This window comes from Meriones unguiculatus, chromosome 6 (assembly GCF_030254825.1).
Source record: "Meriones unguiculatus strain TT.TT164.6M chromosome 6, Bangor_MerUng_6.1, whole genome shotgun sequence".
Lineage (NCBI taxonomy): Eukaryota > Metazoa > Chordata > Mammalia > Rodentia > Muridae > Meriones > Meriones unguiculatus.
In genome coordinates, this window is record NC_083354.1 from 63,878,453 (window position 1) to 63,896,741 (window position 18,289).

The 18,289-nt window shown below is 41.2% G+C and overlaps 1 pseudogene; it reads right to left on the minus strand.

Annotated features, from left to right (window-relative positions):
- Positions 1–555: 555 nt before the first annotated feature.
- Positions 556–18,289, minus strand: part of LOC132654689 (baculoviral IAP repeat-containing protein 1a-like) — a 70,096-nt pseudogene continuing 52,362 nt past the window's right edge.

Below are 18,289 nucleotides of genomic sequence, written 5' to 3' on the forward strand. Positions count from 1 at the left end.
CTGGAAGGAAAGCAGTTTTCTCTAAGCCCATTTCCCCCCTCACATTGGCAATGAATGAGAGATGACAGCAAGCATGGCCACACCAAGGCTGGTGAACATACAAAAGCCCTGCAAAGACTAAGCATCTCCTGGAAAGTCAGCTGCATCCTGTGGTGAAGTTGACTCTTGCTTCATCATGTGTGAGACTGATGCAATACTAAACCATCTGTTTCTTACCTCCATCAAATACTCCTTACATGTTCTGGCTTTTATACACTGATGTTCTTTTCCCCAGCCCGTTCCTATTGACCTTGCAATGGAGTGGTCTCTGCATGAACTTGACAAAAGCTGTAATCTTTAGACAGGAGGAACATACAAGGACTGCCAAGGCACTGTTCATCATTGTTGCTAAGTTTAGTGAGGAAAAGACAGGCTTCTAGAAAAGTATCAGCAGCCTACACCTTTAATAAATATGATTTCATATGATGGTTAGTTATGCCTTTATTTTTTAACTTTTATTAATTATACTTAAATCACTTTGTATCCCCCATAAATCCCCTCTATCCTCCCCTCTAATCCCACCTCCCCCTTTTTCACACATGCTTCTCCCCAAGTCCACTGATAGGGGAGGTCCCCCTCTCCTCTCTTCTGATCCTAGTCTATTAGGTCTCATCAGGAGTGGCTGCACTGTCATCTTCTGTGGCCTGGTAAGGCTGCTTCCTGCTCCGGGGGAGGTGATCAAATTGCAGGCTGATCAGTTAAGACAAGATCTTGCTATGTAACACAGGCTGGTCTAAACCTCTTGATTCTCCCACTTCAGTCTCCTAAATGCTGAAAGTACAGAGGAGTACCACCTTGCTTAGCTACAGTAAAATGTTTTAGGAAATCAGATATTTAAAACTGTCAGTAGCCTTCAGCTGCATCCTTCACTTCTGAATGACAGGAGAGAATGGCAATACCCATTTCCAGAAGATAGTCAAGCGTTTGCACTGAGGGTGTCTTTCCTTCATAGCGTTCATCACTTTCATGTTCTCTTCATCCAGGAGCCAGCTGACCATCCCGAGCCAGATGAGGCTGGGCAGTCTCACACACTGGCTCAGAGCCTTGACAGTGGTGGCCTGAACTTGGATGCATTCTGAGAGATTCCTGCTGATGTTCAGCTCTTGCAGGTTTGGCAGGTTGTTGAGGACTTGAAAGAAATGTCTGTATCCTTCCTCTGTAATATTATGATTTACTGAAAGATTTAAGTTCTCAAGTTTCTGGAAGCCTCCACTGGTTGCTACCTTGGCTAGAAAACAAAACATTTATGAAATGAGACTCCTGAGGCTGTCAATAATGGTGACAAGTTACTGGTACTACTCCCAACCCTGACAATGAAAGTAGGAAATGGTCAACATGATGTTTTAGAGGTCATTCTTTGAAAGCACCAAACAGCTGCCTGGCCAATAGGGAATGACCTTGCCAAACTGCAAAGGGGAAACAGAAACCAGGAGGAAGTGCCAATACTGGTAAAAAAGAAACAAACAAACAAACAAACAAAAACATTGATCTACCAGAAAGATCTTACAACTCTACATGTGCTTTGCACATAGCTTGAAGATATAAAAGAAAACTAGAGCCATAAGGAAGGTAGACAGGTGGCAGAGATCAATAGGTTGAATGACTGACTGATTGATTGAATGACTGATTGACTTTTGTGGTGCTTGGGCATGACCTCAGGGCTTCACACAATCTAAATGAATACTGCTGAGTACATCTCCAGTTTCACACCTGGAGATTTAAACACACCCTCTGGAAGTAATTATGGTGTAAATAATGGAATCTATCTCACATGGAATCATGCCCTTAGCTCCTCTTTTAAGGGTTAATCATGTGGGGCAGGTCAGGGACCTGTCTAGGAGACCACCTTTAGGAAGATGGGTTCATCTTAAGATAATGTGTTTTTCTTCTTAGAATTTTTGAGCCCTAGTGCAGTATCCATGAGCCAAGTATGATCTATCTGGCTTCTGAGGTGCGTCTCAGAAAGGTAATCCATTTCTTTTTCCTCTCATGCTTTTCTTTCAGATGCTGGTCAATCTGAAAAATGTTCCTCAACTCCTCAACTAAAGTGGTGCAGGATATTTGATTCCATTATGAACCCCATAATTGTGAACTATAAAACCCTGTTTCTTATCTCGTTTGGTTGAGCTGAGAGTAGCAGGCCTGACCCACACCCCCCAAAAGTTACCATTGGGCATAACAAGTCCTATCACACACCTTAAGTCCAAGAATTTTTCATTGTGAACAAGTGATTATGGTGTGGTTCACCAAGCCCTAACACACACCCTTAATTCAAGAGCTTTCTGTACATCAAATTTAATAAAGTTAACCTTATATCAAGAGGCAGAGCAATAAACCAGCTCATAGTGATTAAAGAATAGGAGGGACTTTGCATTGAAGGGTATTTAAGACAGTGTGGAGACATAGAAAAGAGCTATTACCTCAAGCTCTGGCTTTAGCTTGGGCTTCAGCTCCTCAGCTCCATGGCTTTGGGGCTTTGAACTAGCAAGCCCTCAGCCTTGGGATTTTTGGCCTTTGCTTCCTGAGCTGCCACTTGAGCTAGTAAAACTTTTGGGTTTTTGCCATCCAGACCTGAGCTGAGAAGGAATGTGAGCTGGGTCCTTTCTCTGCCTCTCTGAGCTAGTAGGTTTTCATCCTGGCATCTGGCTCCTGAGTCTTTATTGGTAAAATTTTTTGGTAAAAAATTGAGAATTTTTCCTGTGCTGCAAATCTGTCTAAACAATTGTCGAGCTATATTTTAAGTAATTGGACTGGAGAATTCGATACTATGATGGAGCAGCTGAGAGTGGCCATTATCACAGTAAATTCTACCAGAGTGGACGCAGGACTAGCCACAGGATTATCATCATGGATTGCTGCAGCCATAAATCATTTGAAGGAATGGGCAGGCATGGGAGCGTTAGCAGGCCTTCTGGTGTTGGTCTCCTTGGTTTGCCTGTGGTATATATGCAAGATTAGAGTCTCACAACAGTGTGATGCAGCCATGATCATTCAGGCCTTTACAGCCATTGAAGCAGGACATTCGCCCCAAGCATGGTTGGATACCATAAAAAGCTAAAATGTTACACTCAGGATGCGAGGCTAAGCACTGCACTCAGGGTTAGCAGCTTTGGACCCAGAGAAGAGCATGTCTGATTGCATGCGGGTTGATGCCCCAGGTCCCGCCTCTGAGAAAAAGGTATCGGACGGGTCTGATGCTCTTTGGGTGGATGACACCTAAATGAACATCGGTACAAAGTCCCAATTTATTTCTAATATCAGAGATCAGACCTCTACTCTTGCCTGATGTGTCTAAAACAAAAAGGGGGAACTGTAGAGAGCTGCGGAATGCTATGCCTTAAAGATGGAGCTAGTTTCCGCCTTCCACCTTCCTGATGGTGAGTGCTCTCTGTCAGGAACAATTCCACATTTGGCTAAGGCTGAGGATCTGGCTTGCTTCCATGTATGTGGACCTATCTGCATTGCCCACGTGGCACACCTGGGTTGGCTACCCAGAGGCTATTTAAGCTGTGGGCTGGCTTTCCCCAGGTTCCGAGGATTGTTCAAGGTTCCTGAATAAACTGCATTGAAAAAAAAATTGTTTATAACAACAGTTGTCAGGGACCACCTGTGGAAACTCACCAACTTGCCTCAACTTGCCCGTTCCCTTACCTGCGGTAAACATACTGCTTGGCAGCAGCAGAGATGTGCTCACAGAACCGTGGCTTATCACAAAATGTTTCAGGCCCCTGGCCGAGAAGAATCTGTAACTTTTCACCCACCCTACTTCCTCATCCTAAACCCTTTATAAAAGCTTATTTTGGTCAGTAAAGTTAGTCCTTGACAAGCACCTGTTTGCTTGGACCTGTTCTTTTCTCTCATCCATTTTTTCACAGGATCAGATCCTCTTCTATCCCCCGAATAACAAGCTCCGCTGGCTGGGGCAAACAGTAAAGCTTTGGATTTTATTACCTATGAGAATCATCAGAGTACCCAAACTACAAGGGATTGACAATATTTACTGGGGACAGAATGTCAACCAACCTCTGTTGAGGGTAAAAGCTACCATAACACCATGGAGACTTTTGCTCCTGTTTCTTTGTTTGTGATCAGTCTCCTGTGACCCAACCTGGCCTTGAACTTGCTATTCAGACAAGGAACCCTTGAACCTCCTCAAGTGTAGACTTACAAGCATGTACCACATCTAAGCAAAAAACATGGTTTAATCAATATTTGTAAGGTATCTCAGAAATTCCATCCCCAGAAATACCCAAATGTGTATATTTTATAAGAATGCTCTTAGAAGCACTTCACAGTAACCAGCTACTAGAAACAACTCAAGTACCCATTGAATAGACACACAGAGGGCACTTGTGTTCAAATAATGAACAGACACACAGCCGTGAAATCAATGCACTATGGTCAGATGTATTATTCTGAAATAAGGTACAAACACAATTTTTGGTGAAAAAAGACAAAGCATTGCCTATGGTATAGAATTCCCTTATATGAAAAGTCTAGCTGTAAATAAAGCTACGGTGAGAGAGAGCAGTGCAGTGGTCATTTGTGTATGGAAGTGGAGGGCGCTATTGGAGAATGAATACAACTTGGGTTTTTGGGCACTGGGGAAGCTCTGTGCCCTAACCTGGTTCATTGCCACACTGACTTAGATGGCAAATGTTTCAGTAACATGTGCAGGAAAATGGATGCAGCTCTATATTTCAAATTGCTACAACTTGTTTACATATTTCCAGTATCCAGTTGACTAAAAGGGGATACGGTCAGGTATCTGAAGCAACAAGGGTGGAGACATAGATTTTACCGGGGTGTGGTGCAGTAGCGGAACACTGCTCTGGTGTATGTGAAGTACTGAGTTCAATCCCCAGAACTGGGAAAATAAACCGCAGCCTGAATACTTCTCTACCTCCCCTCCCTTACCCCACTACCTTGACCACCTCTAAAGAAAAAAAAAAGGAGAGCATTGACCAAGATAAATCTAAATTTTCAAAAGGGCATGAGAAGCAGCAGCATGATAGTGCAAATGAGGAATGCTTTGGAAGCCTTTCTCAGGTCTAGACATTTGCAGCAGGTAGCTCCAGGGGCACCACTGCTTACACACAGGGGAAACCTTTTCTCTGAGGGAAGCTCACCAATTTCCATCACACTGTCGTCATCCAAGGTGTGGTGAAAGGCAAGAACTCAGAGACACTGAAGCTGCAGACACTGCTGGACAATCAGTCTGGCCACTTGGTGAATCCCGTCCCCAGTGGGAAGAAGCAGTTCCTCCAGGTTCCTGAGAGAACCCAGAGCCAGTGCTGTGGGAGACACAGCAAGCCATCCTCTGTAGTTGTTCCATTATGAGCAGCTGTGACCTAGTCATTCTGCACTCTAGGAGGCCCCACCTAACAGAGGCCCTCCTCATCACTGCCCTCTCAAAGAAGAAGAGAAAAGGGGTCAATGTTCCAAGATATTTGATCTCACTGTGAACCCCGAGCTTGTGTTGTTTATCAAAAGATCCTGTTTCTAGTTGTGGTCGGGCTCATCCTTAGTAAATACATTTAATCCAAGAATTTGCCTGAACAGGATTAAATAAAGTCAACAAAAGTTCAAGAAGTGGAGCAAGCAACCAGTTGATAGGGAGTGAATGTAGAAAAAAATAGTAAGAAAAGGCAGAAGGATGGATAAAGAAACACATGGGAAGTAGAAGAGTAAGACACTGAGTTTTGAGGGGTTTTGGAGATGGTATTGGGAAAGAGAGTTTCCCTTTGTCACATAGATTGAGGAGGAAGGTCAGCTGAATGCTTTCTCTGCCTCTATCAAACAGCAGCCTTTTTAAATTTTTTACCCAAGCATCTTGCTCCTGCATCTTTATTCGTGAAATTGAGTGATTGAAATTTGTACATGTACATATATATATATATATATAGTGCTTCATCACATGGCACAACCACATGGACAGGGAAATTATGCCAGTGCAGACAAACTGAGAAGTAAGATTTGTTAAGTCACCTGGAAGTTCTCCAAGAAAGAGTTAAGATGGGAAATACCATAATACAAGGTGCTAGAACCCTGCATAATCCTGCTTTAGATAGCTTTAAAACAGAAGAAGTAAATGAAAAGATAAATGACTTAACTGAGATTGACATAATTCAGATTATAATTACTACCAGCTAGCAATTAATATTTTATCCTTATTAGCCATAGTAGATTTTTATACCCTCTCAAAGGAAAAAAAGAAAACTTAGAGATATAGGGAAAATAAAAATATCAAAAGTGGACTGATAGGATACAAGCCTTAGAAGAAAAATTAGAGATACTTATAAATAAAAATGAGAACAATACTCAGACAAAGAGAGAGACATTTAGATAAAAATTTATTGTGCCACTGCAAGATGAAACTGAAGAGGGGCAGCTTAAGGTTATTAGAAAACCAACCTTAGATTGTACAGCAACTATACAAAAGATGATAGACACCCCCAATGTTGAGGAAGTTAAATGGAATCTTATAGGCATATTAAATTTGAGATTTAAAGAAGTAATCATTTTATTTGGTATGCATTCACCCTATGTGAAGTAAATATTAAAGTTATTGGCAACTTAGAACAGAATTATCCTTTGTCTGGAAAGATTTGGCAACAGCAATATTGGAAGCCAGTTCTCAGTTACAATGGCAAACATGGTAGAAAGAGGAAGCTAGGACTACAGAACAATGATATAAGACTAGAAGTATTAATATTGCCCAGGATCCATTGCTAGGTAAAGGTCAATATGATGAGGTACAAAGGTAGCTTGAATATGATAATCATACCATGACACTATGTTGCTTAGCAGCTTTAAATGTTTGGTACAAAGTTGAAGAATCAGGAAAGATGTTGGAGTCATTTACTAAAATCTACAAGGACCAAAAATATGCCTATACTGACCCTTTTGCAAAGATTGACTTCAAATGTGAATAAAATAGTATCAGATTCACAAGTCAGACAAATTTTGATTGAATTTTTGGCTTTTGAAATGCTATTTCAGAGATGGGTGGTGTTGGCACATATCTCTAATCTTAGCATCTAGGAGGCTGAGGCAGGTGGATCTGTTAGTATGAAGCCACCCTGATCTGCAGAGTGAGTTCCAGACAGCCATGGCTACACAGAGAAATCCTTTCTCAAAAAACCAAAACAGAAAAAATGCTAATTCAGAATGCAAAAGTGTGAGCAGTCCTTTTAAGCAGGATTAGCACCAATTGATGAATGGACCAGAAACATGGCTGATATTGGATCTCATGTTTATAATGCTGCTCTGATAGCAGAAGTAATTTCTAACAGTCTTAAGAACAATCAAAATGTGAGATGTTTTAATTGTGGCAAGCCAGGTCATTTTTAAAGGGATGGTAGACAAAGCATTCTTAGAAACTATGGGGGTGTTTTTCCCCTGGAAATTATTGAAAAGGAAGGCCTCTCAGCTTTGTGGAGTATGCAAAAGGTGTGGCAAAGGATGGCACCGGACTAATGAATGAAGAATCAACAAGTGAGGAAGGGGAATGGGAGACGTGAGACTGAATATCACTATGGTGTCCTCCAAAGGACCAGCATGGTTGATGCATGACCCATACTTTGGTGGATCATGCACAGCCACCCAATACAGACTTGAAATAAGTCAATGAATGTAAACAAAAAAGGCCCAGTGAAAGGCCACTCCTCAGGCCTCATAAGACCCAGTCAGGAGGAGGCAAGTGTTCAGATTTCTGTGCTGAGTCTGAGATCTAGTCTCATCAAACAATGAGCATTTATGGGAAACACTCTTAAAAAAAGCAAGACAATGTCAATATAGGATAGAGAGCTTTCTCTTCACAGTTCTTCTCAGATTCATTGTGCATTAGGAGAGCCTGAGTTTCTCCTTGATCCCTTTTGTTTCTTTTAGGTAGAGATAACAACTCTGTGTGTGTGAATGTGTGTTTGTGTACGCATGTATGTACATGTGTGCTTTGTGGGGAGATTGGATAGATGAGTCATTGTGCTAAAGTATGGGCACATTCCACAACCACAGGCTGAATTTTTAAACATTGTGTCTGTACCAAACACATACAGACTCTTCTCCCTCTTCAATATTCCCAGAAGAACACAGCATAACATTTACAGGGCGATAGGTGTTGTAGGCAATGAAGAGATGAGATAAAGTACATGGAGGATGTGTGGAGTCATGAGCAAACATGGCACCATTTTATATCCTAGAGGATCTTCTAGTGTTTACAGCAGCAGCAGGCTTTAGACCCAACTGCCATGGGTGTCAAGGAACAACTATACACAACTTGCTTGGTTATGGGTTCACTCTAGGAGGAGGGAGAGGAGAAGAAGATGAAAAAAATTAAGAAATGTTGTTTTACAAACTTACCAAACTTTCTTGATGTTTCCTTATCTGGAAAGTGTTGGTCGTTAAGATTCAGAATCTTCAGAGAAACAAAATTTGGCAAGACGGTGACTAGGACAGAAAAAATAAATTTTAGTTAGGTCAGACCCATTTCCTATGAAAAAGAAGAGTACTGTTGAAATAAAGAGTATTTCAAATGCGATGAAAGGTGATATAATGTTCAGGTTGAATTACTATGACTAAGTGGAAGACACTGCTCTGAAAATGAAAGATTTAAATTGTAGACAGATGTGTTTCACTTTTGTGAAAGCCTCAATGAAGATCAAGAATCCTCACAGTTCCCATGATAGCAGTTGCATTTTAATCCTAGAGTATTGAATGACTGTGCACAGGAGAATCTGTAGTCAAAGTTGTCCAGTTCATACCAAATGATGTGGTTTCAAAGCATCGTCCAGAAAACTCAATCTCTCTGAGTTGCTTGCTTGCTGCAAGCACGCACAAGAGAGACTCACAGTTCAACAGGAAATTACATTTCAGATGGAAGACATGAAGATTTGGAGAGTTCTGAATCAATTTAACTGCAAAAGATGAAAGAATTTCATTAATTAGAGAAGGACACAAATTTCTATCAGAATTGGACCCTCAACATCAGTTCCAGCCACACTGATTTAACAGGCTGTGACTCGGGGGCCCAGTGCCACATGGCTTTTGAGTTGGCTTGAATAGCCAAGAAGCAGTTAGAACCTTTTCTCCATTTCTTTCATCCAAGTCTAGACACAGTGGCACAGTATCTAGAAGTCAGACTACATTCATTGGGGTTATGCTCAGTTTCTGCAACTGACTAGTGAGCAGATGACCCAGGGCAAGTTCTTGACCCCCTCTGGAAACAGAGAACTGAAAAAGAAAACTATTTCTGTTCACTATATTTCACCCCGTGTCAGCATCCTGATGTCTCTATGTTTGCACACTTTACTGACACAATAGGAATTCTGTGCAAAGTAACATAAAAAAAGAGAACAACTCTGAAACACAACTTTAAAAACATGTAAACCTATTTATTTTGTCTATGTGTATGTGGTGTGTGGAGATCATCCATGTGCCAAGCACATGTTGGGAGTTCAGGGGAAAACTGGAAGAACTCGATGTTTCCTTTCACCACACAGATCTATGGGACTGAAGCCAACAGGACTGACTTAAGCACATTTACCTTTAACTTGGAAAATGTTTTGTTTGCTTGCTTTTGTTTCTTTTCAGAAGGGGTCTCATATTGTATCTCCAACTAGCATGGAAATAACTACATTTACAGAGAGAGGCTGACTTTGATGTGATAGTCTTCCTGTCTAACCCTTCCAAATGCTGTTACTATAGGCAGGAGCCTCCATACTCTAGTGACTTTTTGACATGCAAATCTGCCATGTCAGTTCCTAGCTTACATCTCCTTAGTGTTCAGTGCCTTAAAAATTAAGGATCTCCACAGTAGAGGACAATGCAGCCACTTTTGATGTGAACTGATAGACTAAGATCAGAAAGGGGAGGAGAACCTTCCCTATCAGTGGACTTGGGGGGTGGCATGCATGCATAAAGTGGAGGGTGGGTGGGATCAGGAGGGGAGTAGGGAGGGGCTTATGGGGGGATACAAAATGAATAAAGTGTAATTAATTAAAAAAAAGTCAACTGAAAAAAAAATTAAGGATCTGATGTTGCTTTTGTCATTTTGCTAAATGGCATGTTCTAGAAAGATGGCTGCACAGCTGTCTGTCAACAGGAGAGGAGACTGGATGAAAGAAATGGAGAAAAGGTTCTAACTGCTTCTTGGCTATTCAAGCCAACTCAAAAGACATGTACTCCCTTTGTAAACTTTGTGTACATTGTAAACCCACAAGGTCCCAGGCCTACAAGCAATAAAATTGTCTCAATCCCTGATCTCATCCCAACAATCAGGCCACAGAATCCCTCCACTCCCAGACCTCCCTGGAAAGCTCTGCCACTCCAACTGCACGCCACGCGACCCTACATAAACTCTGTGTTCCACCCAGTTCTCTGCTGCTTCTTGCTTGAGAAGAAGCAACCACCCTCCCAGGTTTTCCTTCCCAATAAATCTCTTGTGCGAGGTTTGTTACATGGTGTGGCTTGGTGGTATTCCTTGGCTCTGGACTGCCAGAATATCTTCTGGAACACACTGAAACCCTGTTGGCTGAGCAGAACTTTTGCTGGGGAAACCTCCCCTGCAGAAGCAGAGCTATTACACTTGCACTGGGGAAACTCTCCAGGCAGCTGGAGCAGAACTCCTGTAGGGGAAGCCTTTCACTTCAGAGCTGCAACACCTACAGTGCTCCCAGTCAGATTCCTTTGCCCTCAGTAGACAGATCTGCACTTGCCACTCAGACAGCAAAAGAAGAGGAGTCCACACACTGCTTTAGAGAGGAAGTGTTAGGAGTGTAAAGCTCAGGCTGTGCAGTCAAACCTTCTGTTTGGAGACACATTTCCTTAGCCCTGAGCCATCTCTGACCTCATTTCCCCAGCTGACAATCAGCAATAATCATCATACCTTCTCTCACACAGGGGCTGTGAAGACTGAGTCAGCGGTTGTGAAGGGCTGAGAATAGTTCCCCACATGTTAAAGACTCGGGTAAGAAATAAATCTCTGCTCTCTTAAGGAGGAAGAGCACTGTTCCCACACCTTCCTATGTGGGAACAATTCACACTGTGAAGCCCAGGGAAGGTTTAACTAATGATGGTTCTACCAATTACTAGCCAAGTATCTTTTCCAGCTGAGGCATGACCTGGAGATCCAATCACCATCCTTACCTAGTCTGGAGAGGTCAGACTCCGTGGAAATTTGGATGGATAACTTCTCCATGTGGTGGAGGTTTGGGAACTCTCTAGGAAGGACTGAAAGCACATCTGCTTTGCCGTCTAGTCTCACAGACAGTTCTTTCAGTCCCGGGAACTTGTCCAAGTCAGAAAAGAGTTGATCTGGAAAGCAGCACATATTTCCCATCACTCAAGGTCCCCAGTGGAAGTTCTAAATTATGCTGTCATCTTTAGCCATTTTCATGCTTTCAGAATGAAATTTCTCACACTTCCTAACATCTGTGTAGGAAGCACAGCCATGAAGATACTGCCATCTGCTGATTATAGACTATAGGAGAAGCCCTGTGCTGGTCTCTAGACTCACAAAATATATAAAATTTCCCCCAACCAACAATCAGCATGGGAAACAACTGGTTTTGCACATGCAAAAGATTATAGTTTAATTCTTAACTCCAACTTACATAAAAATGTAACTCAGAACCTCTCCACCAACCTGATCCTGTGCATCCTCTTCCAAAGTCTGTCCAGGTAACTCTCCAACCCTCCTCTCTCATCCATCCCCAAACCGCATAGATCTAGCTTGGATCCCACATCCAGTACCTAGGCCTATTCCAGCCACCTCTGCCTGTGTCACTGCCAAACTGTGGAATTCTTTTACAATCCACCCTGCCTTCCTTTCCATCCCCAACCTTCAGCCACATCCTACACAATCTTCTCCAGGGTCTAGCTGGGTGAGTTTTCTTGATGCTTTCCACCCCCCACCATCCCCAACCCCCACAAGCTTGGACTAAAATGCACATCTTGCATATCAGCCCAGGCTCCGGTGTCCACCTGAGCCATATCCAACTTGTAGGCCCAATCCAACCCTCACAATCATAAAACTGATGGAATGACAAAGAAAATCCAGGATTTGAAAATAAAATTCAATAAAGATAGAAACACTGAGGAGGACTCAAGATAAATATATATAAAATTGAAAAACCCAATAACTGAACTAAAAAACTCAAAGGACAGACTTACAAGTATAATGAATCAAGCGGATGATTCAGTATGAGGACTGACTTGAAGATAAAGTACATAAAATTAGCAAAGAGTATGGGGGAAAACACAGCAAAGAAACATACAGGAAATGTGGGACACCAAGAAAAGACCAAACTTTCGAATTTGAGAAATAGATGAGGGAGAAAAAGCCCGGGTCAATGACATAGACCAGCTCTCCAACAACATCATAGGAGAAAATTTGCCAAAATTAAAAAAAAGACATACCCATACAGAAGATATGGGAAGCACAGAGAACACCAAATAAAAAAGCCTGAAAAGAAACTCTTCATGGCATATTTTCTTTTAATTTCAATAATTTAATTACTAACTACACAATAATGCTGATGTCTTTTTTAACCTTTCAGCTATTGTTGTTTCTTTTCTTCTTATTTATTAAAATTTATTTACTTTGAATCCCAGCTAACGCCCCTCCTTTATCCCCTCCCAATCTAACCATCCCTCCCTCTTCTCCTTCCAAGCCAATCCCCAGCCCACTGATAGGGGAGATCCTCCTTCCCTTCCATCTGACCCTAGCCTATCAGGTCTCATCAGGACTGGCTGCATTGTCTTCCTCTGTTGCCTGGCAAGGCTGCACCCTCTCAGGAGAAGGTGATCAGAGAGCCAGCCACTGAGTTCATGTCGGAAACAGGCCCTTTTCTCTTTACTAGGGACCCCACTTGGAGATTGAGCTGCCATAGGCTACATCTGTGCAGAGGTTCTAGGTTATCTCCATGAATGGTCCTTGGTTGGAGTATCAGTCTCAGAAAAGACCCCTGTGTTCAGAATTTATGGTTCTGTTGCTCTCTTGTGGAGCTCCTGGCTTCTCCAGGTCTTCCTCACCCTTCTTTAATAAGATTCCCTGCACTCTGCTTCATGCCATATTTTAATGAAAACATTAAGTATACAAAAAATTTGAAAACATCAGGAGAAGAAACACAAGTCACACATACAGGAACACCCATCAGAATACCAGGTGATTTCTCAATGGAAACACTGAATGCCAGAAAATCCTGTGTCACTGCATATCAAATCCTAAAAAACCACAACAGACAATCTAGGTTAATACTGATAGTAAAACTATCTACCATACGTGACTGGGGAGAAATTCTATGATATAAATAGCCTATGAAAACTATATCCAAAAAACCAGCCTAAAGAAATTAAGGGAGACATTATTTCAGACTGAAGAGAGGGGTGAACTGAGCTAAGAGATGAAGAAATTTGAAGGTATGATTACTAAAGTACAAAGTACCACTGAGAGCACAAACAACACCAGAAATCAACAACACATCACTACAACCAACATATGCACTTCAATAATACCTTCAAATATTAATGGTCCCAATTCTCCAATCAAATGATTCAGGCTGGCTGAATGAATCAAGAAATAAAATCATGTCAGGCAGTGGTAGCACAACCTTTAATTCCAGCACTGAGGAAGCAGAGGCAGATGGATCTCTGTGAATGAGGCTAGCCTGTTCTACAGAGCAGGTTCCAAGATAACCAAGGCCAAACAAAGAAACCCTGTCTCTAAAAACATCATCATCATCATCATCATCATCATCATCATAAATTCATCTATCTATTGTTTATGAGCAACATATCTTAGATTTAAAGATAGGAACTTACTAACTTCCCCTTCTTTCATACAATTCCCTGCACTCTGCCCAAGGTTTGGTTATGAGTCTCAGCATCTGCTTTGATACACTGCTAGATAGAGTCTTTCAGAGCCCCTCTGTGGTAGTTTCCTGTCCTATTTCTTGTTTTCTCCTACATCCAATGTCCATCCCATTTGTCTTTCTAAGTAAGGATTCATCAACTTACCCTGGTTCCCCTTTTTTTGTTTATCTTCTTTAGGTGTATAGATTTCAATATGTTTATTGTATCTTATAGGTCTATATAAGTGAATATATACCATGTGTGTCTTTCTACTTTTGGGATACCTCACCCAGGATACCTCACTCATTTCTAGGTCCCACCATTTGCCTGCAAATTTCATGATTTCCTCATTTTTAATTGCTGAGTAGTTTTCCATTGTATAAAAGTACCACAATTTCTCTATCCATTCCTCAACTGAGGGACATCTAGGTTGTTTCCAAGTTCTGGCTCTTACAAATAAAGCTGCTACAAACATGGTTGAACAAATGTCCTTGTTTTGTACTTGAGCATCTTTTGGATATATGCCTAGCAGTGGTATAGCTGGATCTTGAGGAATCACTATTCCTAATTGTCTGAGAGGACAAGAGCTCCACAAGGACCAAATATATCAGGGGACAGGGGTCTTTTATGAGACTATTTCTACAGCCAAGAACCATGTATGGAAATAGCCTAGAACCCCTCCTCAGATATAGCCCAAGGTAGCTCAGTATCCAAATGTGTACCCTAGTAAGGGGAAGAGGAACTATTTCTGACATGAACTCAATGGCTGGCTTTTCATCCTCCTGCCCCCCCGAATGGAGGAGCAGACTTGCTAGGTCACAGAAGAGGACATTGTAGCCATCCCTGAAGAGACCTAATAAGCTAAGGGCAGATGGAAGGGGAGGAGGTCCTCCCCTATCAGTGCCCTATCAGTGGACTTGGAAAGGGGCAGGGAGGAGATGAGGAAGGGATGGCAGGATTGGGAGGGAATGAGGGATGGGGCTACAGCTGGGATACAAAGTAAATAACCTGCGATTAATATAAAGAAATAAAAATTATTATTAAAAAAGAAAAAAGCTTCTATGAATATTAAAAAATAAAGATAGGCACTTATATAGAGTAAAGGATACACAAAATACTCCAATTAAATGACACTAGGAGTCAAGAAGCATTGTTATGCTAATATCTGACAAAATAAACTTTAAACAAAAATGATATAGAGGAAATGAGGAAAAATACTTCACTCTAATCAGAAAACAGCTAACCAAAACACATTATTATTGTAAACATATATGCACCAAATTCTGATGCATCCAATTGTATAAAAAGTGTACTACTGGAATTAAAGACACATACTAACACCAACGCATTGGTACTAGCTGATTTCAATACCCTTGTTTCACCAATAGAATAAAAGGCATAGAAAAATCAACTTTAAATGACATCATCTATGAAATGAACTTAACAGATGCCTATAGAATATTTCACCCAAACACCAAAGAACATACAGTCTATTAAGCTACGCAAACAAGCTTCTCTAAAATAGATCATATTCTGGGACACAAAACAAATCTGTACAAATTCTGAAAGATTTAAATAACTCAGTGTATCCAGTATGGTCATAATATAATATATAAAACTTAAAATCAACACTTCTCTAGTAAATACTCATAGTATGGAGATTAAACACATTACTGAATGATGAATGGGTCAAAGAGAAAATCAAGACAGAAATGAAAGAGATTAACTATAACTAAATAAATACAACACAACACAAAAACCTAGAGACACATTAAATATAATCCTACATGACAATTTTATAGCTCTAAGTACTACATTTAAAAAAAAAGCAGATAAAGTACAGATCAATGACTTAATGGTACAACTCAAACATTTGGAAAAATAAAAAGAAACCAAACCCAGATCCAGTTAATGGCAAAAAACAGTAAAACTCAAAGTGGAAATTAATGAACTAAAATAAAACAACACCAGGAATCAACAAATAATTGTGGCTTTTTTGAGAAAATAAACAAGATTGACAGGCCCTTGGCCCAACTAAACAAGTGAGGCAATCCAAACCTAGAAAGACAACTGTCACCTGAGGTTCCTGGCTCAAAATCTCAGATATGAGTATATAATCTGGAGTAGCAGCATAAAACAGGGGGGAAAGGCCATTGTGAGGAGAGCAATAGAGAGAGAAATAGCAACAGAGGGGAAATCGCAGGATTCAAGCGATGTAAAAGAGTAAAAACACGGGACTTTAAACACAGAGGAGAGGAAGGAGACAAATAGAGAAGGAGGATGGAGGGACTATTAACTATTTACTTAAATATACCTATGATACATTTAAGTAATATATAAATCTATACATACATATATAAATACCATACAAATATACATAATTTAAATGAAAATTTCCCATCCGTGCTGACAATGCTCCACCCAAAAGCCCTAGGTTATCTAACAAAAATCCTGACACCAGGCATGAGAAGCCCTTTTTTGTGTTGTCAGTCAGGATTGTCTAAGAAGCTCCCCAAACATTATAGACTATTTCTGATGGCATTGTTTGCCTTCCAGAGGTGGACGATATATCTCTATTGCTGAAGAGAACATGCGCTTCAGACACAGGACCTCAAGATGTGAGCTGGAACTGACCTGAGAGCCTCCTCCCTGAGGACTAGCTTTTGTTTTACCAGAAGGCAGCATGCAAGCATCCAAGGGAGGGAAGCAACCAATTCTTCACAGCTATGATATCTATGAACTACAACAATGACCAGCGTGACACAATACCACTAACGGTGTAATGGTGGCGTTTATACCTTAATGGTAACCAACCATCTCTAATTGGACGTAAGGTCCACTCAACAAGAGGGAAGACATGACTGGTACTGGAAACCTAGCCAAGTTCTCAGGGCTTGCAAAGCTTGGATGTTGAAGAACAACCTCCAAATACCACTGTACTAAACCAGCATAATCCCTAACTACATTCTACATATCTGTCCTTGTGCCCACAGACTATCCCTACCCTCATCAAAGACACTTCTCTTTGCAACAGAGGAAGACTCTTACAGAAAACCGAAACTGATTGAAATTAAGAATTGTGATGCCTAGTCCCAACTGACACATCTACAACATGACTGGTTGGCCTAAGGCTCAGAGATCACTGTGGGGAAAAGAATAGGAAAGATTCTAAGAGCCAGAGGAATGCCAAGTTTTACTGAGGTTCTGTCTTCTGGAAATGTCAGAGAATCTACACCCATGAAGTCTCACTAAGAAGGTTTCCTAAACATGACCTGAACAAGATTCACACCAATGGACATGCTAACATGGACAGGCTGAAGCTCATGAAGCCTCAGACACAAGGAAGAACGTCAGGCAACTAAGGATGCTAAGACAGGGATTAATACTCTTCCCAGGGAAGAGAACTTAAAACTGTCACACACACACACAAAGGTCCAGGAAACATTCTTCTTTTCTTCTGAAGGTTTTACGATGCATTGTTATCATTAACCAGTATTTTACTATTAAACTTAAATGGCCAATTGAGACAAACAGTTCTGAGACAATTCTTTCACCACTGATTAAGACAAAGAAAACAAACAAACAAACAAGATTAACGCTCACAGTACCCAAAGGTGCTATGAAATCTGTCAAGGGAGAAAAACAATTCACCGTCTTACCCAGCCACAAAGCCTATGAACCATAACAATGACCAGCGTGGATGGTATATCCTATGGTATATTAATGGCTTTTTGTATCTTGGAGGTAACCAACACCTCCCCAATAAAATGTAAAGGCTGCTCAGGAATAGGAAATTCATGCCTGCTACCATAAACCTAGCTAAATTCCTGTGGCTGGTAAGGTCATGGCCCCTAGAAGACAGCCTACTCTTGGCATTTGCTAAACAAGTGTAATTTCTACCTGCATTTTGAATACTTGTCCTTATATCCACAGAGAACTGTAACTGTCGATCTACAGCAAAGAAATCAAAGAAGCTTCTTCTTTCTTTTTCTTTTTATTTTCCTTTTGTGTGTGTGTGTGTGTGTGTGTGTGTGTGTGTGTGTGTGTGTGGTTTTTGGAGACAGGGTTTCAATGCATAACCCTGGCTGTCCTGGAACTCACTCTGTGGACCAGACTGTCTCAGATTCACAGAACTCTGTCTGCTTCTACCTCCCAAGTGTTGGGATTAAAGGTGTATGCCACCATCACCTTTCAAAGAAGCTTCTTTTTCACAAAAGATAGAGACTATAACAGAAGTCCACAACTGGACAAAATCTAGAGAACAAGCTACCATGTGGAGCCCACCTCAATTGATATATATAAGACTGCTCTTATACCCAAGGCTCAGAGAACATAGTAGGAGAGGAGACAGGATGCTTGTAAGAGCCAGAGGATCAGAATATCTGCTATGAGATATTCT